The sequence below is a fragment of the Neofelis nebulosa genome, chromosome 5 (genome assembly GCF_028018385.1).
Source record: "Neofelis nebulosa isolate mNeoNeb1 chromosome 5, mNeoNeb1.pri, whole genome shotgun sequence".
NCBI lineage: Eukaryota > Metazoa > Chordata > Mammalia > Carnivora > Felidae > Neofelis > Neofelis nebulosa.
Window position 1 is genome coordinate 98398246 of NC_080786.1, and position 14435 is coordinate 98412680.

Sequence of the window (14435 nt, forward strand, 5' to 3'; positions counted from 1 at the left end):
ACTTTCAACCTAACTTCTCCTTGCTGTTGGCATCAGTAATAGATATTTTTAAATGCTGTGACAAGACCCTTAGCCACTGATTTACCTTTCCAAACAGAATTACTCTAGTTGTGCATATAGTAGCATATAGTAGCCCCTTCATAAATATTTTACCACATTTTTATGAGCTGATGAGGGACCTGCTATGGCACTTTCCTCCCAGTGCTTATGCAGGTGAGCAGTAAGCCACGAGAGGAGTAAGGGATAAGATGAAGTCAGATGCAGCACTCAAGTCCCAGCAATGGACAGATCACCCCATTTTATAAGAAACCCCTTATTATCCTGCCTCTGTCTTTATAAAAGTAGCAAATGGCAGAAGGCAATTTTGTGTATTTCCTAGAGGTCCTTTTCATTGGTCAGTGCTGCGAACAGTGGGTCATTTGAAAAAACATAATTTTTGGCAAGCTACTTTGGTGGTTCTCATTAAGTTTCATATGCAGATGTGTCAGGAACTTAGGAAATTCTGGGTCTCAAACATATTCCTCTTGCACTGTGCTACAGGGTCCTTTGAATCTTGGCTTTTCTCATTTTCCCTGGACAATTATTTTTTAGATTTCTTTTATTTATATAAGTCTTGGGATGATGAATATAGACAAATTTATATAGTTTTTCTTTTACATAGTTTCATTACTTTTAGTTACAATAATTCCAGATCTTTCTAAATCTATGTTGGCTTCGGTTAGTTATGCTGGTTATTTTCAAGGCGTCATTCTGGTGGTGATATTGGGGGTGGGAGGTGATCTCTGATAAACCATCTATGGCTACTAAATTATAAAAGCAGAGAAAAAAACAAGCATGTGGAATTATTGATAGACTGCTGCTTGTTAGGCAAGCAGTTTTTAAAATGCAGATTATATAATATTGGGGGATTTCGTTGCTCCACAGTAGAAGCTTTTTAAATGTTAATTTGGGGTTTGTTTTGTTGCTCTGTGACTTAGCATAAAAGGTTTTGGTTTTAAAAGGTTTCAGTTGACTCGTTCCATTTGTCTTACAGGACTTGGAATATAATACTATACATTTATTTATGCTCATGAAGGAGAATAAGGCCAGTAACTCACAACTCATGAAACCAGGGGGTAAATAATCCATAACTTGCTCTCCCACCACTGCCGCAATATTTATATCCAGAACACAAGTAACAAGCAACCAAAAACAAGAAGAAACCAGTTTGTTTTTATTTACAAAATGTTTAATCAAAAGTACAGTAAAGTTCAAATGGAGCTGCAAATCCTGGTGGTTCACAATGGTTTGATTTATTTTTTCAAACAGACCATGGATAATTAACCATAAAACATAACTTTCCCAATACAAGTTACAGTGAATTTGCAGAAATGGGCAGCAAGTCTTCCACAACTAGTTGCAACTGGCTGGAGCCCTTCAAGCTGAACATGCAGACCGTTGCAGGCGTCACCTTCTCAGCACACCCTTGTATGTTCCTTCCAAAAGGAAGCATCCTTTACTCTTCATACAGTGTCACCGAGGCACTGTCCCAATGTGAGAGGCGAATGGGTTATTTTACATGATCACCGTGTTGTCATACATTTATTAAATACCCAGGGTTGACCGTATTCTTTTCATTTCAGAATGTTTCACCATCACTAACTGGATATTTCTCACAACATTGCTGTCTGGTAAGTAACTTTCATTATTTCTAAATGACAATCTAGAATATTGTGGTGCAAAGAAGTCAAGTACACTTCTGCCAGCCTCTGAAAGAATTCAACCTGAAGGCTGTGGTGTGTCCACCACCTCCAAGTACTATTTGAACAGAACGTATTTTGACATTGGTGAACAGTACATATTTTATATCCAGTTTGTTCATTTGAAATACCATCGTTTAGAATGATAAGACATGTGATCCCAAGAACCTACGATCACAGATTTCAACGAACATTTCACAATGATTTTGCTACGCAGAGGTGGAAGCATTCAAAGGCCTTGTTTGTCAGGCTCTCTGGAGATATATATTTCCAAAGGAGACGCCTCAATGGACGTCTCCATGTGGATATTTTCCATGTGGAACATCGGACGCTTTGGCATTAAACAAACAAACACAGAACCTTCTAAACACATTTTGTGATGCTTTCAACTACTTATTATTATTCTATGATAGGCGAAACATTTGAAATGCATTCACTTCATTTGATCCAATCTGAAAATCAGACCTGATTGCTCTTGTGCACACCCACAAACGGAAGAGGAAAAATGTCCTTTAGGAGCATGAATATGGATAGCCACCTCTTTAATGAATTAACAGGGCCAAGACCAGAGCTGCAAGTGAGCCTCGCTTTGAAAACTTTGAGGTCTACATGTCTTTTAGTGGAAATTTGTGAAGTTTCGGGAAGGTTGGGACTGTGGCCTTCTTGATTTCTTGAGATGTCAGTGGCTGAGAGGAAGAGTGCAGGTCAGGACTGAGGGTATATTCGCAGAGCATCATCAAGTCAGAAAGAGCATAAAAGCTGAATTTGTAGAGGTTGGCCTGCCCTGAAATGAGAGGGAGGAAGACGAAAGGGGGTGACTTGCTTGGCATCTGATGAGACTCTGTCTGGCTCCAGCCAGGCCGAGTTAGTCATGAACATCATATTCATCCAAACTTTTAAAAGTTACACTCTTGACTTCACTTTATATGAATGTGCATAAAATGGGGAAAATAATCTCTTGGGGCAATAAAGATAGCTTTCTAACAGGGACTTTCTGTATCCATGGCACATAATCCATAGCTGTCGCTGTATTTTTGTTCCTAATTCTGTCACACATCTACCTCTGAACATATCCATCTCACCAGCGAAGGCCTCAAGCCTTTAGGATTGTAACTACCCCCACCACCCCATGTGCATTCCCACGCTTTATTTGTTACACTGACTAAAAAGAAACGCGCATATCAGTGTGAGCGGCCTGAGTCCAGGGACAGGCTTATTTGGTAACTTTAATTTGTTGCTCCCATTGCTTTCATGGCTAAAGGATCTCATCACAAAATGGCCTGAATTTCACACTCTTTCTGGCTTGCAGAGAAGCTGGTTCCTCCCCTATTTCTGTCCAACACACAGAAAGCTCTTTATGTTTCTATGATCAGATAAAATCTGTATTGACGTTTCTTTTCCTGTGGGTGTATTTCGCTTCTAGGTATGAAGATTTAAAGTATCTGGGCAAAGCTGTGTGTTTGCAGTTTCTCTGTTTTTAGTGAAAAGCTCCCTGGGAAAGGAGAGCACATCTTATCCAGTAATGAATAAATATTTATTTTCATTTTAAAATGATACATGTTCATTAAAAATAATTTGGAAAAACACATAGGAGTAAAATGAAGAAAAATACAAGTAATTATTTCTATAATTTAAATCCAATCATTAGTAACCATTTGATGTATTTCTTTACTCTCATTTTTTCCCTGAGGATATATATATTTTTAAAAACATGCTGTAAACGTACTTTCTACAGAATTTCAAAATTTAACCTAAGAATTTTACATGTAATTACATGGTTCTTATAAATGTCATTTTACGAATGTGTGTGTGTGTATGTGTGTGTGTGTGTGTGTGTGTGTGTGTGTGTGTGTATATATATATATATATATATATATATATTCATTCCTGAAGAGAATTGCTTATTTAACCTAAGTGTCCGACAAGAGCATTTTGGGTGTTTTGTTTTACTTTTCACATTTCCACAATATCTTGCATACAAAGAGTAGATGAATCAATCAAAATCAATCAATAATGAGTAAAAGAATGAAAGTTTAAATCAGTATATATTTTTGAATTTTTTATCATGAAAACTTTCAAATACACGAATGTAGAGATTACTATAGCGAACTCCCATGTACCCATCACTTAGCTGGCACAATGATGAGCTCATGGCCTGCCATTTTCCCATTCTACTACCATGTTACTTTGAAGCAAACCCCAGACATCACAGCATTTAGTCCATAAATATGTTGGGCCCACAAGGACATTTTCATATGTTAATGTTATAAATATTGAGGTAAATAGTTCTAATCATTATATATTGGAGTATTTTTCTTCTGAGTATACTGCCATTATGTTTCCTAAAATGTAACAATTGATTAGAAAATCTCAGCAGAGTGTTTCGTAATATTCTTAGATGCATCTGTAAGCCAAAGCGCAATTTGGTTGACTAGAGAGACGTTTCGCACATTTGGCTAGGTTTCATGGGGGAACTTTTCTTTGACATTTTTTTTCACTTGCCTCAAACTTAGGATGATAATTTGCTGCTAGTTCTGTATAGCATTAGTTAGACTCGTGACGGGATATACACTGTGTTATATACAATTCTGTATCTGAGGTGAAAGGAAAACATAGTGCTCTGACTAGAAGTCTAGCATGGTTACAGCCAACCCATAGTGGATCAATGTGGCCAACCTACTTAAACCAGACCTAACACTGGATTTAAAACTTTCGGGTTTTTTAAAGATATATTGGCAGAAAAGAAAGGTTTCTTCCTAAGAGGGCATTTACAAAGTCTGAAAAGGGAAGAATTATATATTAATAGTCTGAATAATTAAAAAAAAGAAAAGCACTGTGTTTGGGGAAGTGAGGGTCAAAGGAGATGGTTCATTGTATAAAAAAGGGCACTCCCTATGTTGCTTATATGTATTGTTCTAGTTTACTCTAAGAATGTTTAAAGAATCTAGTTTTCTGTTGCTAGACTAGATCCTTTACACACAGAGCTCCACAGATGATGAGGGCTCTGGGCAAATTAGGCTCTCCATAGAGAACCTATAGTTAGGGTTTAGTCCTGCTCGCCATCTTTGAATTGCAGTCAGTGACGGTTCAGTAGCAGTGTGTTGTCCAAAAAGTGTATTCCACTCATCAGAAATTCAGGATGTGAGTAACTATGTAACATACTGCATCAGTATAAACTGGATTTATGTGTTACTCAGGTCTATTTAATCTTAGGAGCACATTTTCCATTGGCCTCGAAAGTGAGTAGCTAGAATATTGATGTGCATAACCCTTGGGGAAGAAAAAAAAAAGAGCTTCTCCAACTACACTAAATCTCTAGAAAAATATGACGGCTTACAGTATGGACACATACAAAGTATTTTCAGCCAAAGTTGGTAGAGGAAAGCACATTTGAAAAAAAAAAAAAGAAAGAAAAGAAAAGAAAAGAAAAGAAATAACATAAGCAATAAACTATCCCAAGCAAACAGAATGCATCTGTAAAATTTGCCAGACTGGATGGTGTAAACAATGCAAACTTTTTTCTTTCCATTTCACTTTTCCCCTCGGTCTTCTGATCCTCTCTATTTCTCCTTTACCCTGATCTGACATTACTACCATTAAAATGTCCTCAAAAGGTCAGGAAACAATCTGATAGCTTGGCATTGAGCCAGGCATTCTAAGGAAAGATAGGTAGGAACTAGCCACTATTTTAAAGCTGCAAAGACATTTTACCATACCCCATAACACCCATATTGTAAAACAGCTAACCTTTTCATCATTATTTTTAAGATTGATATTAACAACAAGACAAGTGAAATAAAGGCATAAGTCTTCACTTCTTCCTGCATCCTTTTCTTATGTGTGTTAATTATATAGCTCATGTCATATAAACCAGAATATAAACTGCCTTTTAAAGATAAGAATAAGTTTGCCCTTGGTTCTCTCTAGCTAATGTATTATACACTGCACCCAAGTGAACCATCAATGCCTCATTCTGATAATAACTATAATAATAATTATTATTATTAATGATAGTGTTTGCTTCTTGATATGTGTATGAGGTTTCCTTATGCTTGGCCTTTGGGTCTGGTGTTTGTTCAATTGTTGTTACATTTGTGACTGTATGTACCCTGAAGCTATAAAACAGCATTTCTTGGAATAAAGTAGTACTCCGTATCCTCTACACCTTTCCCCCTATGTAAGTTCAGAATCATTGGTGGATGATTCTGCTTGTATAGGGCAGAGAATCCTTTGCAAATGCCTGCATCAAGCCAGGATTTTCATTTTAGACCAAAGACACAGATAGTTGCAAAAGGAAAAAAAGCAGTTTATTTATATCATCAGATCCATGTTTCCCGAAGTTGGTGTATTTTCTGGATAAACTTTATTGGATATGTAATACATCATCATGTGCAATTACCATAAGGACGAATTATGACATTCTCTGAGTGAGATATTGGGTGATCCTGCTTTACCTGGAGTGATGAGGGAAGATTGAATACCCCATTCAAGACAGACATTCAAGATGATTTTGCAGCCAGCACAGTCACTTTACATTGGAAATGCTGAAGAGAAGGCTTAACTTTCTCTTCCTTTATTAGAAATTACTCAAAGCCTGTGATATAAACAACATACTTTGGAGATGGTCTTCTCTTTGGGGGACTACTCCATTTGCAAACCGTGCTAGGGTCCACAGGGAATTGGTTCTGTGTGTTCTGTCCTCTTGTGTGAAATATTCTTAACATGCTGTTGATATATACTTTTTGGCCAAAAGTAATTTACTTTTTGGTTTTTGATGACCACTCTGTGAATCAACCTAATGTATTTGTGATGTGGGGAACTGTAGCCTCTGAACACTCAGTTTAAAGACTTTTATAATGAATTATTTAAGGACATTTTAGCCCTTAACTGTTTCTCTGTCCACAAACAAGTTGATTGGTTAATCATGTCTTGTTTATTTTTATTGTTGTTGTGGTACACGTTGTACATAAAACAGGAACGAGGCTATTTGTAAGAGCTAATTATAATGGCAAAATTATACTTTCTCTAACTGTTCTCTAATTTTCTAATGTTTCATTATATCAAGACCTGCACTCTAAGAAGTATGTTTCAGTTTTGCTAGGGAAATGACAGAAGAGAAAGATAAATCCAGTTCTATAAAGTGATCTCAAGCATAATTTAGCACAACTGCCAATATCAATAGTTCATTCAAGCCCTAGTCCTCCACTCCTGGAGGACTTTGATTTCTGGCCATCCTTTGATAAAGATCCAGAGCAAGGAAGAAACAGAGACTAATTTTGAGACTCTTGGAGGTCTATCTTTTAGGAGGAAATGATGGTTCTAGCGGATTCTTAGGAGCCCAAGTTACTTCTGACATGGCTACTATAGCTCTTGGTGGAATCAGAACTCACAGTTTTCTGTAGATAGAATAAAAAACCCAGAGGCTGAGTCCTTAAGACATTCTCCATGCCATTCTTTGAACAAACTTTTGCTAATGCTTACTATGTGACAGGTAAATGTGAACTCACTTACCCTTTCTTCCCTCCTTCCTTCCCTCCTTCCTTCCCTCCTTCCCTCCTTCCTTCCCTCCTGCCTTCCTTCCCTCCTTCCTTCCTTTCTTCCCTCTCTCCTTCCTTCCCTCCTTCCATCACTCCTTCCTTCCTTCCTTCCTTCCTTCCTTCCTTCCTTCCTTCCTTCCTTCCCTCTCTCCTGCTGTCCTTCCTTTCCTCCTTCTCTCCTTCCTTCCTTCCTTCCTTCCTTCCTTCCTTCCTTCCTTCCTTCCTTCCTTCCCTCCTTCCCTCCTAACTCCTTTAATTTTTTTTTTCTCATTTAAGCACGGAGAAGTTTCCTTATAGATTGCTAAGGGCCCTGTGCATATTTGCATGAAGCCAAAGATTCTGTCCCTTCTAGGAACTCTGGTTGTCAACCGGTGATCTTGCCTTTGTCTTTTCTCATAGTTCTGCCTGTGGCGCCTGTCACTAGCAGTCAAATAAGGACAATTTTACCATTCTCTCCTGCTGCTCTAATTTTTTTTAGTGCCGGTACATGAATTTGTTATTCTTTATAATTCCCTTTGAAGTTGGAAATCCAAGGGGAATCTAAAACCGACCAGATGTTTCTGCTGCTGGAGAGGGAAGAGAGTAGGATTAAGTTTAACAAAAACTTGGTCTCTAGGAAGAAAAATCACTTCAGCTGGAAATCATCTTTAAACGCACTCATTTGCTACATATCTGTTCGTTAATTTACATTTACTAGTCCTTTGTAGACAATATCGCCTGTCAATTTACTCAGGAAAATTCATAAATTTTGTGAATAGACTCATGCTGTGGTTTGCTCAGGCCTACGTCCCCTTTGGAGTTTTAGCTCTTTCCATTGCTCTGCATATTCCCCTCGCGTGCTTCACAAGGAGGATTGTCTGTGACTGTTGTTGATGTTGCTGAAGGATCACCATCATGTCACATCAGGCTGAGAGGCCGGTTCTGCAAACTGTTTCAAGAGGGTGAGGTCAATGCAGCCTGCGGTTAGGGAGGGAAGGGAAGGAGATTTGCCAGAATGCTTCTCCTTTATGGAGAACTTCATCCACTTTAGGGACATGTAGATCAAAACAAGAATAAGACTGATGAAGACCTTCAGGGTAAAAAAGGAAAGTTTTGTCGTCCCTCAAGGATTCAGTTGATGTTGCAGACAGCATGAATAAACAGATTGGGAGATGAAAAATGGTAGAGAAAGTGAAGTATATGAAGGCACAAGAGAGAAAAGGGCATCTGTGCAATGACGTTTATAGGGCCTCTCTGACTGGACATCCAAAGCTTCAGGCCCCGGTACAAGTGGGAAGAGCGACTGAAAATTAAATTAGAGGAGAGTCTTAGAAACCAATCAGAATGTTTTGGTGGTTTGCTTAGAACTTCACGAAAGCACTGGATTGCAGAGATGCATTTTTATTTGCTCACTTCCTTCTCGGTACCTGTCCTGCTGGGTCCTGGCATCACTATTAGGGTTTCCCAGGTTTCCCGAGGTTTACTAGGAGGACAGAGAAATCTGCGGATAACTACTTTACACCCCTTCCTTTGCTCCGTGGATTAAACGTTTGGAAACATCTTCCACACCTCATGAGGGAGGAATACTCACAACCCATAGTTTCTATTGCCCCAGCCTATCTTCATTTTAAATAGAAAGTCTGAGTCCTCAGTAATTATATTAAGCTTCTTAAGCAGCACATATCAATTGCATATACCATTTTAAGCATTTTTTTCACCCTCTCAAAAGAGAGTAGGGGAAGAGACAGAGAGAAATCACTTAGCAGCTGATTCACTTATTTTAAGCAGCTTTCCCCATTTTAAAATATAAAAAATTCAGGTCCTGGAACATTGGGTGATTTGAATGTTCTGTAAGGATTTGAAAAAAGATTTTTAAAATATCATATGTTCTACATTCAGGGACCCGGATTTTCAATTTAGTTCTAAAAGGAAAAAACAGGTTGAAATAAAGGAGTTTCAACCTAAACAGTCTCTCTTCTTTCTTTTCATTATTATTAATGAAATAATTATCATTTATATAATATATTATTATTATTATTATTATTATTATTATTAGTCAAATGGTATGAAAAGCATTTATGTTGGTCTCACTGCTGTGACAGAGCTTAACCTAATAATCCAAGACTTGGAACTTGGTGTTTCAATAAAGGAAACACTGTTTGAGGTATTTTCCATTCAAACCAGCATCAAAAGTTTTTAATTAACACCATCAGAAATTAACGGACTACATGCAGGACAGGGTTCCTCCATGCCCAACTACCGGGAACAAGACAGCAAGCGGGACCCAGTGTGTGTGTTTTTGTTTTATAGTGTATTTTTATTTACTCGCTGAGGCAGAGTCTGAGCTGCACGCAGTGTGGCGGACCCACAAGAGTGAAACCTGAAAGGGCTGCTCAGCTCCAGCAGTTTCATTCTGCTCACTGATGATTGTCCTGAGTTCTTTGTGGTTGTAATTGGTTAGAAAGTTTGAAATTAGCAAGTCCTTGTCAGCCCCTGAAAGCTTTGAAATCACCAGGCTTAGTACAGCTATCAAGCCCACTGAAGCCTAATCGCCTGTTGGGTGAAGAGCCTCCGAGCAGTGGGTGCCCCGTCCTCAGGCTTTGCCCCAGTGGCACTTCCCCAGCCTCTGGAGCTCTCCGTCCTAGACGGTGGCTTTGTTGAAGCCCTTTCTTTTCCATCACTGAAGCCTCTTTGGCGATGAACAGATTATGGCCTGACTAATGGTGGGGGAAGTGAGCACAAATGGGAGAAAGAGTGAAACAGAGGTTCAAGGGAATAGAGAAGAAGAAAGAGGATGAAAAAGCACAAAAGAAAAAGGAAGTGGGATATGAGATGGAAAGAGCTTTGGAAATATTGACATTTGGTTTCTGTGCAACTGGATTTGATGTCTCGGGATGGAACCCACTGACAGAGCCTAAATGGTCCGTGGGGCTTTTCTTTCTTTGTTTTTTTTCAGAGCTTTTTTTTTTTTAAAGACTTGCCTATCATTGTCACGGGGAGGCCACATATGTTCATATAAGGGACGATTAACTACCTGCCACCACCACCACCACATTTTCTAAGGATTAGGAATACAGTTCTTTCCCTTATACATTATGATAAAAGAAAGAGGGGTCTATCAATTCTCCGGTCACCACAGAAGTATCTTTTGTTTAACCTTATGCTCTGGGCCCCCGAACCAAATTTTCTCCAGCAGACTCCTACCCTGATTGGTGAATTGCACAAAAAACTCCCCTTCACCCTTATAGCAACGCTGGAACTGCTTGTGCAGGGTTACCTAAAGTGGATATTGTCAGCAATGATGAAACGTTTATGGAAGCTTAAAGGTCTGAATAACTTCCTATAAACCTTCTCATTTACACTGAAAGCCTTCAAGCTTAATACATTTAGGTACAATATTTAATCTTTACCCATTTCTTCTCCACTTTAATACAAAACAAAACAACAAAAAATACAAGCCAAATACAGCAACATAGATATTACTGCCATGAATTCAGAGTTCAGGAAGTTTTTCAATAGGCCCAGTCATGACAAAATGATGCAAAAATGTACCACCATTTTTGGAAAATCTCCTTAAAGCAGTTCAAAGATTTCTTCCCTGAAACACAGGGAGATCGATACATATCAACTTCTGGGGGATAATTGGTGAATGAGTGTCAGGATTTTCACAAGAACTGCTGAGTCCAATCTTGACATTCTAGCCAGAGAATCAGGTAAGCCGATTAGCAAATCATCATTTTTCTATTTCTTACCTGGGCAGTGTCAGGATTTACTGTCGCAAAGTTTGACTTCTTACAGGAGTCAGAGACACTTTATGTGGAATATAATTAGTAAAAAGATGTCATTCTAACCTTCCCCAGACCATCCTTTAGGGGCTGCTAGATCGGGCTGCAGTATAGTGTGCCCCACTCCCCAGAAGTCTTTAGAAGCTTGTCTAGCAGATATGGCTGACACTTACCTCAGCCCTTCACCTCACCTCTGATTTCGGCTGCACTTGGAGCAGTTCTGTGTTAGCCCAGACTCCCACATCAGGAGTGTTTTTCCCAGGATCTTTTCCATGGCTAGGGGAGCTCAATAAATCTACGCTGGATTGGGGAAATTGGGTTGGCAGCTTAATGCCCTGGGAGCATAATGGGAGAAACTCTCAAACAGAACTGGAGAAAAAATGTTCCAGCCTGTTTCTTTCAGATGGGTGACTCTGGAGGCATTATGTACAAGGCTCAGAGATGCAAGTGGAATTATGCTCCAGTTGGTAAACTGGTGTTACTTTGACACATTTTTATCATTGCCTTGTTTTCTTCTCTGACTCACCAATCTCTCCTTCACACCTGCCTTCTGAGATCACCTTCCAAATTACAGCTTGTACCCAGATCCTTGTTGAAAACTCTTCTTTGGAAGGATCCCCAAAGGAGACAGTACTCAGATTTTTTGTTTGTTTGTTTGTTTGTTTGTTTTAATTAGTCAGGTCACAGCATATTCTTCTCTATCGTCTACTACCTATAGTGAATTATTGCCCATTCATAGCCTGGTTCCCAAAGTCAAATAGAAGCCCAATTACTCACATCAATAATTGTTAACACTTGGAGAGACATTGTTTTATTCATCTGTGGTCTCCTGTACCTAGCACTGTCTTGACACATAGTAGGTGCTCAGTTAATGTTTGTTGGACGAGTGAGTAAGTTCATAATTTATGCCAATGACTTTTATTGTCAGTAATAAGAAATACTGGTGTTTCAATCAAGCATGAGATGTGTTACAGTAAAATTGTTATGAATAATAAATTTATGAAGTACATGTATTTAATTTACTCTTTTAAAGATTAAATTAAAACAATATTTTTCCTATATACAGTTACCCTCATATACTTGTGTTTTCTTTTTTTTTTTAATGCTTATTTATTTTTGAGAGACAGAGAAAGACAGAGAACAAGCAGGGGAGGGGCAGAGAGAAAGGAAGACACAGAATCTGAAGCAGGCACCAGGCTCTGAGCTGTCAGCACAGAGCTGGACACGGGGCTCAAAATCACAAACTGCGAGATAATGACCTGAGCCGAAGTCGGACACTTAACTGACTTAGCCACTCAGGAGCCCCATGTGTTGTCTAACATGCTTTATTAAGTGGGAACCAATGGGTAATATTTTAGTTTGGACTCCAGAAATTGCAAATAACTCTAGATAAACCCATGAGAATGTGTTAAAATCTAAATATCATCTTTCTCATACCTCAAGGTGGGGGGAAAAGGTTGAGGACTTTAGGATCATACTGTAGGAAGGGTGGCAGTATCTGCTCCCATTTGAAATATCTGATCGAGTTCAACAGGCTTTTGAATGACTCTTGTTTGGGGATATTTGTTTCTATGTCCATGTGAATCCAGTCTGGAGTAAAACATGGTGAAGTCTTATTTGTGCCTGTTTTCTAGACAGAAACATAAGATCCACAATATGTATAATCAGCACCAGGGAAGAGTCCAGCTTCTGTGATAGAAATTAATTAGGCTCCGGAACACAAATAATAATGAGATGGAAAGTATGAAACTCTCTTTATGCTTCTTAATGTCGAAGACGATGGATATTTTAAAGCTAGTTCCAGAGTGTGGTGACCAGGAAGATCACCCTAATACCACAAGCCTCCTCCTTATAACCCAATGACCCAATCTGGACTGAAGAATGTGAAGGATAAAGAATACTACAAGAAAAGTCACCTCAGTTTCCCAACTAGTTTATTTTGTCCGCATTGGAGTACCAAAGGACCTGATGTTTCATGTTAGTTATATTCCTGTGGGAAGAAAACTGTTTCCTTCCCTACTTTTCAAAAATGTTTTAAGCTTTTATTCTGAGAAGATAAGCTTTGAGCCATTACTGAATTTGCCCCCCAAAAGAAACAAGTATCTGCCCCAGGAAGAAATGGTGATTCCCATTTACTTTCTTAGCATCTGTTGTGATACCTGGAGAAATATATAAAGTTATAAACATTTAAAAACATATTCTTCAAGAAAAGTCAACTACCTTATCTGCTGTTTTTTCAAAGTGGCCTTATTTGAAATTTTTACTATGCCTTCCAGCATAATGTTCTAAATTCTCTCATCTTTTCTGTAGTGGTTATTGATCGACTGCCTAGGAAACCTCTTTCCATACTAGTGTTTTCCAGAAAATATAAGCTCAATTATGAAAGATCCAAAATGAGGCTCAGAAACAGTGACAGTAATTGGTAATGTGGTTTGTGGGCTGAAGAGTTCGTGGTATTAACCAGTGTGTAATTTGCCACATTATATGAGATGGTTATGGATCCCCTCAAGGAGGCCTAGTGATAGCTGGAGCCCAAGGGTTGGTCTTTTATAGCCCAGCAGAGCCTCCTCCAAAGCTCCAAATCTCTCCTAGTTTATCCTAGTGACCAGGACAATATTACCCTTTTCTATGCATGTCTGACCTGAAAAAACTTGAGAAGTACTAGTGTTAGGGACTGAATGTTTGTATCTTCCCAAAATCCATATGTAGAAGCCCTTCCCCTTACCCCCATGTGATGGTATTAGCACGTAGGGTCTTTGGGGACTAATTAGGTTTAGATGAGGTCATGAGTGTGGAGCCTGCATGCTGGAGGCTCCTTTTAACAAGAGGAGGAAACACCAGAACTTCCTCTCCCTGTGCCATATGAAGACATGGTGAGAAGGTGGCCATCTGCAGACTGGAAGGAGGCCCCTCACCAGAACTCAGTCATGCTGGCATCTTGGTCTTGGGCTTATCCTCCAGAATGGAGAAAAATAAATTTCTGTTGTTTAAGCTACCAAGCCTATGGCATTTTATGATGGCAGCCTGAGCCAACTAAGACAACTAATCCAGTGGATATTAGTGAAGAGTAGATGAAGTATCAAAAAGAGAAAATAGACAAATAAAGACAAGTTTGCTATTAGAAAGCTGCAATTCAGAAAGTGAACTTATATGTAAGGCTTTCCATAAGGGAGTGCTACCAGGTTATAAGTTTATCAGTATATATGTTCATCCAAAATGCACTGAGATGCTACATTTACACTGTTGGAGGGGGACTCTAGTACTAGTCATTAGTAGACATGTTTGTGTATGTGTATCCATCTATCTATATCTATAGCTATAGCTATAGCTATAGCTATAGCTATAGCTATAGCTATAGCTATATCTATCTATATATCTCTATCTATAGCTATGAC

At 38.8% G+C, this 14435-nt stretch overlaps 1 protein-coding gene across 43 annotated transcripts in view; it reads left to right on the forward strand.

Annotated features, from left to right (window-relative positions):
* Nucleotides 1-14435, forward strand: part of ZBTB20 (zinc finger and BTB domain containing 20) — a 777866-nt gene that overhangs the window by 411578 nt on the left and 351853 nt on the right. For all 43 annotated transcript variants that reach the window (XM_058732431.1, XM_058732419.1, XM_058732421.1 and 40 more), the window contains one exon: nt 1623-1670. The gene's annotated coding sequence lies outside the window, so the exon portion shown is untranslated. The remainder of the gene's footprint in view (nt 1-1622; nt 1671-14435) is intronic.